This window comes from Sinocyclocheilus anshuiensis, unplaced genomic scaffold (genome assembly GCF_001515605.1).
Source record: "Sinocyclocheilus anshuiensis isolate Anshui unplaced genomic scaffold, SAMN03320099.WGS_v1.1 scaffold680, whole genome shotgun sequence".
NCBI classification, from domain to species: Eukaryota; Metazoa; Chordata; class Actinopteri; order Cypriniformes; family Cyprinidae; genus Sinocyclocheilus; species Sinocyclocheilus anshuiensis.
Window position 1 is genome coordinate 339,678 of NW_015555783.1, and position 18,681 is coordinate 358,358.

The 18,681-nt window shown below is 39.4% G+C and overlaps 1 long non-coding RNA gene across 1 annotated transcript in view; it reads right to left on the reverse strand.

Moving 5' to 3' along the window:
- The window catches only part of LOC107674783 (uncharacterized), a 194,474-nt gene that overhangs the window by 62,012 nt on the left and 113,781 nt on the right, over positions 1-18,681 (reverse strand). The window lies entirely within an intron of this gene.

Here is an 18,681-nt window from a genome sequence, read left to right on the forward strand (position 1 = left end):
AGATAGATAGATAGATAGATAGATAGATAGATAGATAGATAGATAAACAATTTTCACTCAGAAATTGAAAGTAAATTTCACAAAAAATTTAAAAGAAACAGTGTGAAACATACTCAAATGACTCAAAAACCTCATGATGCTTATTGACAATAATGAATGGTATGCAGAAGCATCACCACCAATTATGCTGAAATTCAACTAGCACTATTTTGAAGTAAACAGCTTATTTTTAGCAGCTCTACAATGTACATAATTGACTCTTTGAATGTTGCAGTATTGAACTCAAAGCTTTGGCCCTCTGAGGCTGCGAAAAAAATAAAACTAGTGCATATTGATGATTATAATCATGTACTCGCTCTCCCTACAGATTCTGCTATGGGTGTACAAGTGAAGAACAGCTCACATAACTCAAGATATTACAAAAACAAATTAAGCTTTTCATTGCTTCCTGTGAGACCTTGCTCAGGTTTTAGCATAAAAATCTGAATACACAGATGTTGTTGAAACAAACTTAACTCCTCATCTAACAGCATGTCCTCACCAGACGTGATGCAACAATCAATGCAGCAATTTGTCTGAGACGGTGAAGTAAAACTGCAGCCACTCCGGCCTGTGAAATGCAAACAGATCCGGACTAGACAGTGCATCAGAGTTTAGAAGATTTTTTGAATGATTAAAACCAGACAAATTCAAAGCTGTTCAAATTTTCACTTTCCTTGGCAACTCTCGGACAGTTCAAGGAAAAGTGTTGTTATTGTTAACTGAAACTAAAATAAAAAATGAACTAAGTATAATTTTAATTTTAATTAAAACCAATTTTGTTAATTGAAATAAGTTAAAATAAAATACAAATATTAAAAAACCTAAACTAATTGAAAATGTAAAATGTTGCCTTAAAACAAACTAAAATCAGTTTAATTTTAAAAACTAAAATAAGAATTTAAATAAAACTAAAACAGACAAAAATAAATAAATAAACTATTTTGAAATATTAAAAAAAAGAAAAATGACTAAAATGACAAAAGCACATACAATTAAATAATTAAAATATTTTGAAATATAAAAAATAGAAAAATGAATAAAATGTCAAAAGCACATAAAATTATCAAAAAAGAAAACTGAAAATTAAAAATAAAATACAATTTAAAATATTAATAAACACTTTGTATATTGTATATGAAAATACAAAAACAACACTCTCAATGACATTCATGCCTTATAACTACGCATCTAACAGGCAACAGTCAATTTGTCTGTCCACAATGAACGTAAAATGTCCATAACATCACAAATTCATAGCTAATTAGAACATGTCTGATGTTTAATATACAATTATGCGGAGCATGATTTTAGACCAATGAGATTTCACTGTGGGTGGAGCTACCTTGAGCAACAACATAAAAACTAACAGCAGACGATTGACAAAATGTCACAAAATATTGTTTAATTAATGGTCAAATAGTCACCCAACATCCATCTATTAGTGAGGTCAACTACATCTCAATTTTTTTTTTCATCCTTAATGTTTTTTTTTTTTTTTTACTTTATGTCTGACTTTAGAGTGCCATGCTTAAGCATGCTTTACCAACACAGTCTGCACAATAAAACCCTCTCTGAGCGACTCATCTCCAAATCCATTTTCTTCGACCAGCACTTCAAGATTCAATAATAAATTTTAAGACAATTACTGCCAGAGTTCAAATCATCTGCTGTGTTCCCTTTATTGTGCCGTGTCTGTAAGCTACCATATTTTTGTGAGGACAGTTTTCTGCAATAAAAGGATCTCTGTCAAAGTGCTGTGTATTCCTACACACACACACACACACACACACACACACACACACACAACTAGATATATCCTCAAATCTGTCTGATTCTCAACCTTTTTGACCCAAAAGGCCCTCCATTTTCCAACACAATATTTGAAGACATTTCCTCTGGATTTTCTGTGGTAATTATGGCAATTTAAATGATACCTTTTCTGAAAAGAAAATGGGAGTGTTGGCATATTAATTCAATTAAACACAATTCATTCTGTCATTAAAGTATATTCAGGATTCTATGGAAGCTTGTTTCCACCACTGAATAAAAAAACTCGCAATTGCGAGAAATAAAGTCACAAATGCGAGATATTAACTCATAGTTCTGACTATTTTTCTCACATTTGTTAGTTTATATCTGCCATTCTGACATTATAACTCACAACTGCGAGTTTATATCTTACAATTCTAAGGAAAATAGTCGATAAAAATTGTGAGATAAAATTTTGCAGACAAGCTTCCACAGAATCCTGAATTTACTTGAACCCAAAATGAATCATGAATTTTATATTTTAACACTCACAGTTTCTGTTTATAAAAATAATAATTTAAATTGTCATAATTGATCAATCTGAATGAATCTGAGAGTTTATAACATGCAATTCTGACTTGATTTCTCAGAATTGCAAGCATATATTTTGCAATTCTAAAGACACAATTACCTTTTTTATGTTTTATTCAGTGGTGGAAACAAGCTTTCATTGGATTCTATACCTTTACATTGTTCAATAAAAACGTCTCAGGTTACATATGTAACCATGGTTCCCTGAGTAGGGAACGAGACACTGCGTCCTCTAGGGGTCGCTATGGGGAACGCCTCGTCGTGACCCGTGTCTGAAGCATACATTGAAAAAACACGACGCAGTTCGAAGTTCCCATGAAAGGGAACAATAGTTATTGAGAAAGAAAAAAAATCTGATTTTTAAGTTTTTTAATTAAATCAGTAATTTGAATATGCATTTTAAGTCATCTTGCAGGCCGGTGGAAGTTTGCTGAGACCCCCAGGTTGAAAACGTCTCTAGGTTACACATGTAACCATGGTTCCCCGAGGGAACGAGATGCTGCGTCAAAACGCTATGGGAACACCTTCAGTGTGACCACGCTCTGAATCACGTGTGTAATCAGTCCAATGGATGGGCAAGACGTGACGGGCGGGATGACGTAGCGACCAGGAAGCTTAAAAGCACGTGTGGTGGATACAACGGCAGCTTCTGGGAAATGAAGTAAGCGCTCGCAGGGATGCCGGAAGTATGGCAATGAGACGCAGCATCTCGTTCCCTCTGGGAACCATGGTTACATGCGTAACCTAGAGACGTTCCCCTTCAGGAACTCGCGCTGCGTCGAAATGCTATGGGAACGAGTATGCCCACACTGCCAGATTTACAAATCCCTGCCTAGTGTGGAAGAGCACAGCTAGGGCGAGAGAAAGGAGTCAGGAGAGGCGCAGAATGCAGAGAAATGCAAATGGCATCCACTATCCACCGGCTGAGGGTCTGTTTAATAGCAGGAAGACCTCTCTTGGGGGAGCATAGCACACTAGCAGCTGGTCCGCCCTTCTCCACAGGGCAGCTCTGTGGACGTATGTGTCCAGTGCTCGCACTGGACACATACAGTTAAGCTTCTGCTAGTCAGGCTCCCGAAAGGGAGGAGGACAGAAGGCCTAGAGTATGACAGGCCGCGGTGTAGAGTATGGAACTTTAGGTACATAACCCACTCGCGGGTAGAGAAACACTTTGGCCAAACCGGGCGCAAAGTCTAGATAAGAGGGGGCCACTGAGAGCGCCTGCAAATCCCCAACTCTCTTAAGAGAAGAAATCGCCAGGAGAAAGGTAGTCTTAATAGTGAGATAATGATCAGATATCTCCTCTATAGGCTCGAAAGGAGGTTTACAGAGAGCCTCTAGCACCACAGCTAGGTCCCACGGGCGGACACGAGATTGTACCGGAGGCCTCAACCTCAGCGCACCACGGAGAAAACATGTAACTAGGGGGTGTCTGCCCACTGACTGACCACCAAGAGGGGCGTGGTAGGCCGCAATGGCCGCCACTTAGACCTTCAAAGTGGAGTGGGTCAACCCTGCGGAGAAACGGGCCTGCAGGAACTCTAGGACTGTACCAACCTGGCAGTTAACTGGGTCAAGCTGGCGCACCAAGAAGTGAAAAGCTTCCACTTCAAGGCGTACAGTTTCCTCGTAGAGGGAGCTCTGGATTGGAGGATGGTCTCAACAACCTCGGTTGAGAGACCGGAAGCTACGAGATGTGCCCCCTCAGGAGCCACACCCACAGCTTCCACAACTCCAGGCGGGGGTGGACGATAGTGCCCCCCGCCTGTGAGAGGAGATCCCTCCTGATGGGAATCTCCCATGGAGAGCCATCGCGAAGGGACACCAGGTCCGAGAACGATACTCAGCCCAGCCAGAACAGGGCCCGGAAGCTACGAGATGTGCCCCCTCAGGAGCCACACCCACAGCTTCCACAACTCCAGGCGGGGGTGGACGATAGTGCCCCCCGCCTGTGAGAGGAGATCCCTCCTGATGGGAATCTCCCATGGAGAGCCATCGAGAAGGGACACCAGGTCTGAGAACCATACTCGGCCCGGCCAGAACGGGGCCACTAGCAGTAGACGGACCCCGTCCCGGTGTGCTCTCTCCAGAACTCCCGGGAGCAGAGCGATCGGGGGAAAAGCCAGACAGACGAAGCCTCGGCCAAGTCTGTACATTAGCGCCCAGTCTGAGAGGAGCTGGATGAGTCAGAGAGAACCAGAGGGGACAGTGCGATGTCTCCTGAGTCTCAAACAGGTCCACCTGAGCCTGGCCAAAACAGGCCAGAAGGCGCAAGCGGGCGTCCATGAGGAAGACCCTGTCCTTCTCTTTCATGTCGGAAAGGGTCAACCACAGGTGCCTCTCCGCCGCTACCAGTGCTGCCATAGACCTGCCGATAGCGCGGGTGGTCTCTTTGGTGGCACGGAGTTTGTCTGAACTCGGTGATATCCTCAGACTTAATCTCCTCGCCCTCATCCAGCTCTTTCAGCAGATCGGCTTGGTAAGCCTGCAACACCGCCATGGTGTGCAATCAAGCGCCAGCCTGACCTGCTGCCGTGTACCCCTTGCCCACCAATGCTGAGGTGGTCCACAGCGGCTTGGAGGGCAATGCCGGAGCATTCAGGGACGATGCAGCGCCAAGGAACAGATAGCTCGCAACCGTCTGTGCCCTGCTACATTAGCATAATGACTGGAGGCGGGACTGAAGATACGGGCCGAGAAGGGTCTCACCCACGAACTCGACAGCTCGGTGTGGAGGTCGGGAAAGAAAGGCAGGCTCCGGCGTAGAGGTGATGGCTTACTCCACAGAAAGTGTTCATTGAGATTGCTTTTCTGTGGTTCAGCCTGTTTCTCGGCGGGCCAGTCGATGTTCAGCTTGGCCACGGCACGAGTAACCACCTCCAATAGCTCTTTGTACTGGGGAGATTGAAGGGGCGAGTCCTCATTGACACCCTCCACGTCAACCTCCTCGGAGGAAGACAGGCGGAGCATTGAGCCCTCTTCCCGGGGGGAAGAATCCGCAGAGCGGGCTTCCGATCCCAGAGAGCAGGCACTGGACCTGGGGCTCCATTCCCTCCACCAGATCCATCTGCATCCCCACGAGCGCAGCCGCCGCTTCGCCTCGGCGGAAGCGGAGCAGGCACCGCGAGGAACGCTGGTGAAGGCTCCCTCCTCGAAGAGAGCCTTCAGGGAGCAAAACGTACGCAGTGGCAGATGCTCGCAATGTGGGCAGTCCCTCAAGAGCTGACTCTGCGTGCTTCGCTCCCAAGCACACAACGCACAGACTGTGTATCCCCACTAGCGTTGTCAAAAGACCCGGTATTTCGGTACCAAGTCGGTACTAAAAAAATGAAAACGTTACGGTACCAGGTTTTTTAAAGTAACGGTGGTACTGAAATACCGGGTCAACCCGGTTCTTGATGCGCTATCCGAAAGCTATCCTCTTCCAGTGTTGCCAAGTCTGCGGTTTTCCCGCGGAATTGGGCTGCTTAACACTGTTGCCACGGGTTGTTTTTCATGTCCGCGGGTTGAAAAACGACCCCATTAACGTGATATTTAGCCCCTGGAATGCGAATTTTACCAGGGGAACCCCGCCAAAACATGCGTATTTTATCCCCCGAACGCGATTTTTAACGGGGACCCCCTCGAAATGCGATTGGGTATTGGTACCGAATACTGAAATTTTGGTACCGTGACAACACTAATCCCCACCCGTAATGTAGCACGGGCAGGGAGGAACACACAGCCTAAAATGCTGCCTGCTCTCGCCCTTATGTTTTGTCTTATCACTCTCCTTGGGCATGATATAGTGAGGGACAGACAACACTAAATAAGACCCACAAATGGAGAAGACTGACACACACACAGAATGCTTGCTGAATGACAGAAAGCTGCCGCTGTATCCACCACATGTGCTTTTAAGCTTCCTGGTCGCTACGTCACCCCGCCTGTGACATCTCGCCCATCCATTGGACAGATTACACACGTGATTCAGAGCATGTTCGTGCTGAAGGCGTTCCCATAGCGTTTCGATGCAGCTCAAGTTCCTGAAGGAGAACCACCAGTATAAACAATTTTCTTGTTGTATCAGCAACATGAAGTGCATTAAACTATGTCAGGGTTTCCCAAACCAGAGTTTGTGAAGGAACTACAGGGGTTTGTAAATTATTAAAAAGCTAATAATTAAAAATTACATCTATCTATATTTTTTAAATAATAAAAAAAACAATCTAAATAAAACACTCGTTGTGTGTGCAATTCCACAAAATTGGAAGACTATCTATCATATATTAGAAATAGGCTTTTTTAGAAAAGAAAATTTAAATGATTAAAAAATAGAGAAAAATCAATGAATTATGAATAACTTGCTGCCATTTTGTGAATATTAAGGATACATTGTGTACACATGCAGACGCTGGTCTTTTGCTGTTATGTTGCATCTTCCTATTTGCTCAGTGTAACTTCTTAAAAACGGCCCCTGTGATCGTTCTCCTCTCAGCCGTAGATAAACATACACAATGGAAGAAAGTAGGCTCTGTTTCTCATTCACTTTTGTTTGTATGTACGGATTTAATTTAGATTTAGATTATATTTAGTCTTTTGCCTCCAAAATGTTTGTACTTAGTGGCAAGAAACCTGATTCGCTGTCAAGGCAACCAGTATTGAATCCCCACCCGTAATGTAGCACGGGCAGGGAGGAACACACAGCCTAAAATGCTGCCTGCTCTCGCCCTTATGTTTTGTCTTATCACTCTCCTTGGGCATGATATAGTGAGGGACAGACAACACTAAATAAGACCCACAAATGGAGAAGACTGACACACACACAGAATGCTTGCTGAATGACAGAAAGCTGCCGCTGTATCCACCACATGTGCTTTTAAGCTTCCTGGTCGCTACGTCACCCCGCCTGTGACATCTCGCCCATCCATTGGACAGATTACACACGTGATTCAGAGCATGTTCGTGCTGAAGGCGTTCCCATAGCGTTTCGATGCAGCTCAAGTTCCTGAAGGAGAACCACCAGTATAAACAATTTTCTTGTTGTATCAGCAACATGAAGTGCATTAAACTATGTCAGGGTTTCCCAAACCAGAGTTTGTGAAGGAACTACAGGGGTTTGTAAATTATTAAAAAGCTAATAATTAAAAATTACATCTATCTATATTTTTTAAATAATAAAAAAAACAATCTAAATAAAACACTCGTTGTGTGTGCAATTCCACAAAATTGGAAGACTATCTATCATATATTAGAAATAGGCTTTTTTAGAAAAGAAAATTTAAATGATTAAAAAATAGAGAAAAATCAATGAATTATGAATAACTTGCTGCCATTTTGTGAATATTAAGGATACATTGTGTACACATGCAGACGCTGGTCTTTTGCTGTTATGTTGCATCTTCCTATTTGCTCAGTGTAACTTCTTAAAAACGGCCCCTGTGATCGTTCTCCTCTCAGCCGTAGATAAACATACACAATGGAAGAAAGTAGGCTCTGTTTCTCATTCACTTTTGTTTGTATGTACGGATTTAATTTAGATTTAGATTATATTTAGTCTTTTGCCTCCAAAATGTTTGTACTTAGTGGCAAGAAACCTGATTCGCTGTCAAGGCAACCAGTATTGAAAATGCCCACTAGCAACCTCATCGCCAGCCCTTGGACAACAGCAAAAGTCGCTGCTAGTGTGAATGCAGCTTTAGTCTGTGTGTGTCAATACAGTAAGTAAACAAGTAACATGCGAGAGACTAATATATCCAGTTCACCAGAGCAGCGTCTATACAAAACTCCCTCTATGTTTAATAAAGCCTGACATCTGCTTATGTTCCTGTGGCTCGTTTGCCTCAGTCGCTGCGGTGAGATTAAAATGATGGGGGGCTCCTTAGAGACGGCTGCTAGCAACTGCCTGGATCAGCATCCGAGCTGAGCATACCACCGCAGAGACAAAGACGCCCGCCGCTCACCAGCAAAGACAGAACGACTGCTGCGAGATCCAGCCATGCTCAAGTCCTGCTCTAAAGTTCTGTCATGTCACCTGCCTTCACTTTGTCATCCGTGAAGACTCCGATTCGCACAGACTGGTGCGTGATAAAGCGGGAATGAGAGCTCACCTCTTCACATTTACTGATGAGGCTGCAGAAGTTCTTTTGCGTTTGACAGCTGAGCCTTCACAGACACAAACCATTCATTCTACAAGGACTTATTGTCTGGCGAGACGACCGGATTTTGATAGCGCAGATGAATGCGACCCATAGGAACATTTTATTGCTTCTCATCCACAGCTCCATAGACTTTCCAGTCATGTTTCATTTCAGTATCAACTCTGTCTCAGATGTTTCATCTCAAACTTCTGAGAAATTAAAGCAGACACAGATGAGTCAATTGTTGACATCCAGTGAGAATAAAGAGATATAAAAAATAATGTAGAAAGTAGAAAGAAATATATAAAGAAATAAAATAAAAATGTAGAAAAAGTCCATTGTTTGTAGATAGATAGATAGATAGATACTAACAATATATAGAAATATAAATATATAAATGTGAAAACTATGTGAAAATATAATGTGGAAAATTCCTCCATATTGAAAAAAAATATTAAATATGTCTACACTGTATATATGTTAATATGTCTATATATAGACACATATAGTCAATTAAATCAAATTGCACAAAATATAAAAAGAAAAGAACATACATATTGCAAATCCTAAAGGATTAATAACATTAGTAACTCCTTCAGGGAACGACGGTTACCATACGTAACCGAGACGTTCTCCATATAACTGCTCTCCAAATAATATTCTATTCACATAATCTCCAGGGGTTTCTTATTACACTGACTTTCGGTCTGAACACTGTGAAATCTAAGGCCCCAGGTCCTCCACCTACTGCTCTTGAGCTGTGGCTTTTATCAGGAGAGTTTTCTGTCAATGAAGAGCAGATCCTTGTTCTCCCATGACCTTGCTGTAGCCTCTGCTATCTGGAATTGTGATGGAGGATGTATTTACACTCACCTTCACTGTACGAACAGCGCAGCACAAAAGCCCAGAGGAATTCACTGGCGCTCTGCTACACGGAGGTCATCAGAAAAACATGCTAAATCTTGCATGACTTCCCTCTGCCTATTTTATGCATACAGCCTTTCTTTCATAAATCATTATGCAATGCAGGACTGGTGGACAGGAACAATTAGTGACTCATTTTAACAAGTCCTGACCCATAGGAAAGAAAAAAGCATGCATGAGATCTCTATAATATCTTGACTGGTTCTTCTACACATCAATGAGGTTAAATGGACCTCTGCCTGAATCTGTATCTTTTCAGGTGTTTCTTTCAGAGAAAATGTGCAAAAATAGTACCTTTAGGGGTCCAACAGCTTGTCATTGGGGAAGTACTCACAAAGGCACACCTTTATACCTTCTTTACCCCTAAAGGGTTCAAAATAGTGCCGTAAAAGTACATATTACCACCTTAAGGGTACACATTACTGCTCTAAGGTATCTAATACGTACTCTTAGGTTTAAAGAAGGTGCAAAGATGTCCCTTTGTGAGTACTGCTCAAGTGACATGCTGTTGTACCTCTAAAGGTAACATTTTTGCACATTTTTGTTTTGACAGTTTAAGAAAAATACCCCATACATATGGAAGCCTGTTTTCACCACAGGATGGAAAATAAAATTAAAAAATGATAATTGAAACATTTTATTTCACAATTCAGACTTATTTTCTCATAATTTTACGTTTATATTAGAATTAATGTAAACTCAGAACTGTGAGAAATAAACTCAAAATTGTGAGATGTAAACTCAGAATTCCAAGTCATGAACTCAGAATTGTGCGAAACAAACTCAGAATTGTGAGACATAAACTTAGAATTACAAGTTATAAATTAAAAATTGTGAGAAATAAAACTTGAAATTGCGAGACGTAAACTCAGCATTCCAAGTCATAAACTCAGAATTGCGAGATGTAAACTCAGAATTCCAAAGTCGTAAACAGAATTGCGAGATGTAAACTCAGAATTCCAAAGTCGTAAACACAGAATTGCGAGATGTAAACTCAGAATTCCAAAGTCGTAAACACAGAATTGCGAGATGTAAACTCAGAATTCCAAAGTCGTAAACACAGAATTGCGAGATGTAAACTCAGAATTCCAAAGTCGTAAACACAGAATTGCGAGATGTAAACTCAGAATTCCAAAGTCGTAAACACAGAACTGCGAGATGTAAACTCAGAATTACAAAGTCGTAAACTCAGAATTGCGAGATGTAAACTCAGAATTGGCAGACAAAAATGTAGAATTGTGAGACATAAATCTGTAATTCTGAGAAAAAAGAAAAGAATTCTATTGTCTTAAAATTCCAAATTTACATTTCGCAATTCTAAGTTTATATCTTGCAATTCTGACTTTTTTTTCCCCAGACTTCTGAATTTACATCTTGAAATTCTGACTATTGTTTTCCTGAATTCTAAGTAAACATTTCTCAGTTGTTTTTTTGTTTGTTTGTTTTTGAAGTCTACAATAACAACTCAGTATGAACTCCAACATTTCTCTTTAAATTCATATAATGATTTAAGAGGGTTCCTCAAACTGGGGTTTATGGGTTGAAGAAAAGCTAATCATTAATAAAATCATAAAAATGTAAAAAAAAACAAAAAAAACATTTTAAATATTTTATTTGTTTACCTGCATGCCATGTGGCTATTAACTGACATTAGAGAACTATGAACATGCATATGTGTTACTGAAATATTAATTTAAAATCTCAGGAGGGACATGCGTAAATATTTTAGGACAAAAGATTAGATGAAGAAAAAAGTTTGGGAATCCCTGATCCACATTGAATGTATTTTCTCACTCTCTCATGTGTCTCGTTGATAACACAAACCGGAGGAGGCAGATGAAATCAAGCTAGAGTTTAGACCAAGAGCCGAGTGAAGCCTCACTCTTTTATGATTACGTTATAGCTCAATAAAATCCCACAGTAATTTGATTTCTTACAAAACAGAGAGAAAACCGTACGATCACATTCAGGGGTGTGATTTATTAGTGCAAATTTAGATCCAGTCTAATCAAAGAGTGCAGAGTTTGTTCTGCTACCTGCTATACGATCACATTCAGGGGTGTGATTTATTAGTGCAAATTTAGATCCAGTCTAATCAAAGAGTGCAGAGTTTGGTCTGCTACCTGCTGTCTGCGGTCCAAATCTAATACAGGCCACAGCAGGTTGGCCGTCTGGTTAAAGGCTTTTGCGAGTCTGACCATATTGAATAAAAAACGTCAATTTTCACATTCACTTCCTATTAATACAAGCTCAGGACTTAAAAACCTTTTTCACAGTACAAATCAACATAATCTATTTCTACAGAATATTTAACTGGCACAACATAGAGAAACTAAAGGAGAATTTGTTGGATTTGTGCACAGTGCACAAATATGATCTTTAGGACTGAATCACTTTATAATGTTGTTTCAAGTACACTATACTACAAAATGCATGTTTGTTCTATTCTGTTGCATGTAAATGCATTGCACACTTCCCCTCATAAATGCATCTGATTGTGCATTACCAACCTAACATAACAACATAAACCAAACCTAAATATATAGAGCTTCTTTAAGACAGATCTGAATTATACTTTTTTCAATATCATTCACTAAGAATCAGTCCTGTGACCCTGGCTTTGCTTACACCATGATCTGCTGGTCTGACTAGAGCAAAATGTTTACACCTTTTTTGTCAGCCGAACCCCTTTGACCTAGAATATTTCCTTGAAGTACCCCTGAGATTTCAATAATTTAAAAACACATTTGAATGTTAAAGGTTCTCTGATGTCGGTTAATGGTCACACGACATGCAGGTAAACAAATAAAATATTTCATCTTATTTAGTGTTAATTCTGAGTTTCTGTCTTGCAATTTTAATTTTATATCTCGCAATTCTGACTTTTTTTCTCAGAATATAGATTTCAGATCTTGAAACTCTGACTTTTAATAAATAAAATATTTAATATTTTTTTAGTGTTTTATTTTGATGGTTTTTGTTTCACAATCATTTTTAATATTTGAATCATACATTTTTATGTTTAAATTAAATATTGGCTCAAACCGCCTACAGTTCACTCTGAAACCTGAGACCCAGTTCAGACTACCAAAAAAAAGCCTAAACGGATCTGAATCAAATATGTCAGAAAATCTGATTTTTGCTGCCTGTCTGAACAAATCTAGCCTTATACGGTTGTCCACACAATGTGTCAAAAGTGCGATGTCAAAGCAGGTTTTGCCTACATTGTGAGGAATAAATGTCTCCACAAGGACAGTAAAACCTGAAATCACCAGCCAACAGGCTCCATGAGAAACACAGCTAAATAAATGTACTGAACAATGTCTTAATGAAGATGCAAGGATGCAGAAAGTTTTGTGTGAGAATTAGGGATAGAAAATTTCATAATACTCAGAATAAAACAAGAACTGGATGTACAGTGGGTACGGAAAGTATTCAGACCCCCTTAAATTTTTCACTCTTTGTTATATTGCAGCCATTTGCTAAAATCATTTAAGTTAATATCCAGTGTAAGTATTTGACAAAAGAGAGACTAATTCAGTGGAGACGCAGTGACCATACACATGCAGTGAAATCTGTTTCCCTGCCAACTTTGTTTTGAGGACAGGAACAGATGACAAATGTCTCTTCTTTTAGCCTTAGTCTCTTTCTTTTTCACATACACTCAAATTCTTTCATTTTCCAGTCTGTTTCTGGCTGTTTCACCTCATATGTCCAACTACAATGTAGTCCAAAAGTCTGAAAATCTGACATTTAGTTTCTAATTTACTGTAAACCTGAAAATAACAAATACATTTTATGAGCTCAAACTATTTCGAGTGTCGTTGATCATGTGACTCTGTACAAACAGTCAGATGCAGTTCAAGATGCTTTTTGGATCAACATTTCCTTGGAGAACATGATCATTAGGTTTTGTTCATGTAGCTCCAGTGCTGCTGTTATTACAGCAAACAACCTATTAAGGCAATATGAAGTTCATGTTCATTCAATTAAATAAAAAAAATAATAAAAAAAGATACAGAAGCATTTTCTCTTTTGGTCTCAAACTTTGGGCCCCAACGTTTTCCTTTACCTCTACAGAACCTCACATGTTTCAAATGCTATTTTAAGACAGCATTTTAAGACATCCTAGATGAACTCACGATGTGTAGAGCCTCTGTGTGTCTTTTAATGCTTCTACTGCAGAACATTTTGTACAAATATTGTAGAAAATGTTTAGTACAGACTTGCTAATGTTGCTGAAGGACATACAAGTGTCACTTCATTATCAGGGACCTTGCTGCACTGCGGGGAAAAGACTATTAGGGAGAAATCAGAAACGGATCAAAACACAAAAACATCCAACCATGCATAGCTACATATAAAATATTTACAGTACACTTTGTTTTGCTTTAAATTTGTACATATATTACTACTGCATTAAGATATATTACCTGTTGCACATACTAAGACTGGGCGATATACTGTAAATTCACTATATATTCAAACGAGGTAACACTATCACTTTCGATGTGCTTTCTGTGGTTCCATTATCGTGTTTTAATGTTGTTTTAATAGCATTTCTGTTCTAAAACAAGAGCAAAAATAGCATATGAACTGGTAAATTTGAAAATCACTTCAAACTGTCCACTCACTTGAATCACAAAACTGTTCAGTCTCACTCAAACTGTTCATGGATGTCTATAAAGTAAATTTTTTCATGCATTAAAATGTTTTAGTATGAATCAATATAGATAAAAACTGCTATTTATTACTATGTCTTGTTATATTGGTTCATATTAAACAGTGCATTGCAAAAAATATTTTTCTTAGTATTTCTGTCTTGTTTCTATGGAAGCCCGTTTCCGCCACTGAATAAAAAATAAAACAAGGTAACTGCGACTTTTTAGGTAAGAAGGTAACTGCGAAGTCAGAATTGCGAGTATATATCACACAATTCTGAGAAAAAAAAGTCAGAATTGTGAGATAAAAAGTCGCAATTACCTTGTTTTATTTTTTATTCAGTGGCGGAAACGGGTTTCCATATGTTTCCCATTAAAAATACATTCTTAAATCAAGATACATTTACTTGAGAAGCAACATGACATAAGATATTAAGTCTTATTTTCTGAAAAATTTAGCAAAATCAAGAGATTTTATTTTTGAGAAAAAAAAATCTGCCAATGGGGCAAGAAAAATAATCTTGTTTTCCCATTGGCAGATATTTTTTCTTGCTTTATGCAAAAACGGACTAAATTTGAATTTATTTTTCAGAAAACAAGGCTTAATATCTTGTCATTTTGCTTCTCAAGAAAATGTATCTTGATTTAAAGGGGTCATATGATGTTGCTAAAAAGAACATTATTTTGTGTATTTGGTGTAATGAAATGTGTTTATGTGGTTTAAGGTTAAAAAAACACATTATTTTCCACATACTGTACATTATTGTTTCTCCTCTATGCCCCGCCTTTCTGAAACGCGTAGATTTTTACAAAGCTCATCGGTCTGAAAAGCGAGGTGTGCTCTGATTGGCCAGCTATCCAGTGCGTTGTGATTGGCTGAATACCTCAAGCGTGTGATGGAAATGTTACGTCTCACCATACTGTGATGCCATGTCCCGGAGCGACGAGACAAAACCAATAAAACCCATTACAAACGAGGCATTTGTTGCATCCAGTGGGGACACAATTACGGATTATAATGACATATACTGTCTTTTTACTTGCAAAACTCCAAAGAGAAAGGAAAACTTGAAATCGCATCATATGACCCCTTTAAGAATGTTTAGATGTTTGTAATGGAAAACAAGACATAAATCCTAAGTAAGAAAATCATTTTTTTTGCGGTGTGTGGAAAACATTGATTATTCGACTTTATTTCTATGAACCTCCTTAAGCAGTAAGGAGTTGAGTATGTGTGGCTGAACAATCTTCACAGCAGTTTCTCATTGTTTTTGATTGATAAAGAGTGTTTCCTGAGCAGATGGCCAAACCAACTGCACGAGGCCCGGGGTAGAGAGCTGCGATTCTGCATTTGGGGCACCTTACAAGACAAAACCCTGGAGGAAACAAGCACTTTCTCTTTCTGTGCATCACACGCATGCAGAGCACATGCAGGAGGAGGCGACAGAGGACACTGAAGGCCTATCATCACTCAACAATAGCTTACTGTAAGTGGGAGGAGTGTGTGTTTGAGACAGACAACACAGTGAGAACGCTACATACCGTATTAACTGAGGTTATACTGAGACGAGACAAGATAAGCTGAACTGAACTGAATCAACACTAAATAATGACACTATTGTCTTGTTAGAGCTACTTTACAGCAGAATTTGTCTCATATCTGAAGTTTGTGTTAGTGATCCTGTTACTTATTTAATACTATAAAGCTGCTTTGAAACAATCTCTGCTGTAAAAAAAAAAACAATTAACGTGATAGGTCACCCAAAAATAAAATAAAAAAAAATCTGTCATCATTTACTCACCCACAAGTTGTTCCAAATCTGTATGAGTTTCCTACTTCTGTTGAACACAAAAGAAGATATTTTGAAGAATGTGGGTAGCCAAACAGTTGACGGTAGCCATTGACTTCTGCAGTATTTTTTTTCTATGGCTACCGTCAACCGTTTCAGGTGAACTATCCCCTTAAATGTGACTTGAATTGACTAGATGAGAGGAGATGAGAGGATGTTTAGAATTAGTAATGCCTGACTTACATACAATTCAAGCATTTGAGGTTCTTTTCAATGAATTGGCCACACAGGTTAGTTAACCGTTTTGAATCAATTAGTGTTTCATTCTGAATAATTTGAAGAGTTGTTCACTCACAGCCTGAATAGTTTGGAGCAGTTTTACATAGCTATCTAATGCATATCATGGCTTCTTTTTATTTTTAGATTAAAATAAATTTTAGATTTTTTAAATAAATATGAAATTTTAAATGGTCAGAAAGACACTAATTGAATACATTTTTGTTTATTTACAAAACATGTCCTAAAGAATTAGGCTACAACAAAAGTTGTGTGCATATTTGCTTCATACAATTTGTTTAAGAAAATAATATTTTTATTCAGCAAGAATGCATTAAATTGGTCAAAAATGACAGCCGACTTTTACAATGTTACAAAACAATCCTTATTTATTCAAAATATTCCATATTAAATATTTTCTAAATAAATGCTGTTTTTTTATTTCTATTAATCCTGAAAAAATGCACCACAGCTTCCACAAAAATATTTAATATTTTAATATATTTTGATAACATAATGTTTTACAATAATTAGTTTTTACTGCATTTTTGATCAAATAAATGCAGCCTTTGTGAGCAAACTTAAAAAAAACATGACCAAAAATTTAACCGACCACATTTATTTTTAGCGTAACTAACTTATTCATTTTAATCTTAGCTAATATTTGTTGTAGTACTAAATAGCTTATCTAGCTGAATTTTATTTTAGCAGTTTGCCAAACACAGAGAGAAGAAGAAACAGGAGGAGAGGAGAGAATGAGACGAGACTAGACAAGACAAGACAAGAGCAGAGGACAGGATGATAGGAGAGGAGAAAAAAGAAATGATCAAATTACCCTGGGAATTACCATCTGACACCATGGAGACAGAGAGAGAGAGAGCAAGATGAAGAGAGACAGCAGCAGAAGATCAGTGTGAGCAGCTCTGCCATGATCTGCAGCAGATCCATTCATCCTCCTGAAGAAACACTCCACCTGCTACAACAAAATCAATGTTTTACCTTATTCTCTGCCTAAAACGCTGATTTATGCACAGGCGAGAGAGAAGAGCAGAGCTCCGGTGCCAAGTTGCATTCAAACGCAGACAAAAGAGCCAAAAACTGCAATCTGACATGAGTGCAGGCAGAGAACACAGCATCTCACTAAATGTATCTTGAAATCTCAGAATCCACACCACAGCCTGAGGAGGATCCAACACTATCATTCAGTGACCTTTTCTGTGCAATTTCAAAGCAACTTCAATTTGTCAAACAAGCGTAAATTGGCACGGATCTGTGACTTCAGCTTGTGTTAAAGAAACACGTTACATTCTCCTTGAGAAATGCATCCGCTGCACCTGTGCACGGGAACCAAATGAACCCGCCTTTATTTAGCCCAAAGGTTTATCAGCAACTTCCTCCAGCTGTCCACAATACAGTAAAACAAGCATATATTACTAGGGATGCTCCGATCGATCGGCCGGAGATCGGTATCGGCCGATAATCACATTTTATGACTCGATCGGTACTCACTAACTTGGCCGATCTCACGAACCGATCGCAATTTGATGACGTCAACGCGTGACGACGTACATGATGCGTGGGGACATAAATGATTTGGCACAGAAGTCATGTCATCGCCGGTGTGGAAATGCTATGACATTTCGAGAAACAATGAAAAATTCGCTATTTCTCGTGTGTGTTTTGCATGATGATGAATGGATGGTTAATTTTTAACAGCAGATTCAGTGACGTTAGAGCTGATCTGCGCCTCACTGCACACGTCTGCGGCGCATTACGGCTCCACGGGAACCGGAGCTGATCACGGCCGCTCTAGTCAGTGCTTGTGTTTATCAGCCTGCCTCAGCACGTTTCTGAAGCGGCTCTCCACGCTGCTTGGATAAAAATAGTCTTTTGTGAGGTGTCACAGAGTGGAGGACGGAACAAAACCTCGTCGGAGCCGTAAGGGATAACGGTAACATAATACGCTGATTGTGGGCTGCTCTTAAATGAACATTTATTTATAAAACAAAATAACTTCTCTGGCCATATTAGCCTACTCAATAGCATTAACACAGGCTTTACTCCTTTCCAACTTTATCTGGAATGTCACCGTTTCTGTCACTGCAACTTCCCGATCAGGCGAACGAACACACACAACATTTTTCTAAAGATAGTCTTCCTTCAGAAATAAAGTGATATAAAAACACCCGCACCTCGTTTTGATTTTTAAGCGTGCAGTACGTGCTCATGTTTATTCAACGAAGCCTTTTGGAAAATCGGTCAGTTTTTATATTGTGGCGAGCGCCACAAATAAATAAATGTATGGGAAACACATCCCACAGCACAACCACCTGAGCCAAACTTCAGTCTACTCATCACCTTAACTTTAACTGCGTTTGTAGCCGGAGCCATAGCCAGACTGATAAACAAACACAAACCGGAAGTTAACTTCGGGCCAGGCGCATGCGCCCGATGAAACTGTCTATATAAAGCTTGAAGCATCAGAATCGGCATCGGCCGATCACCATGACAATGACAAGAAATTGGTAC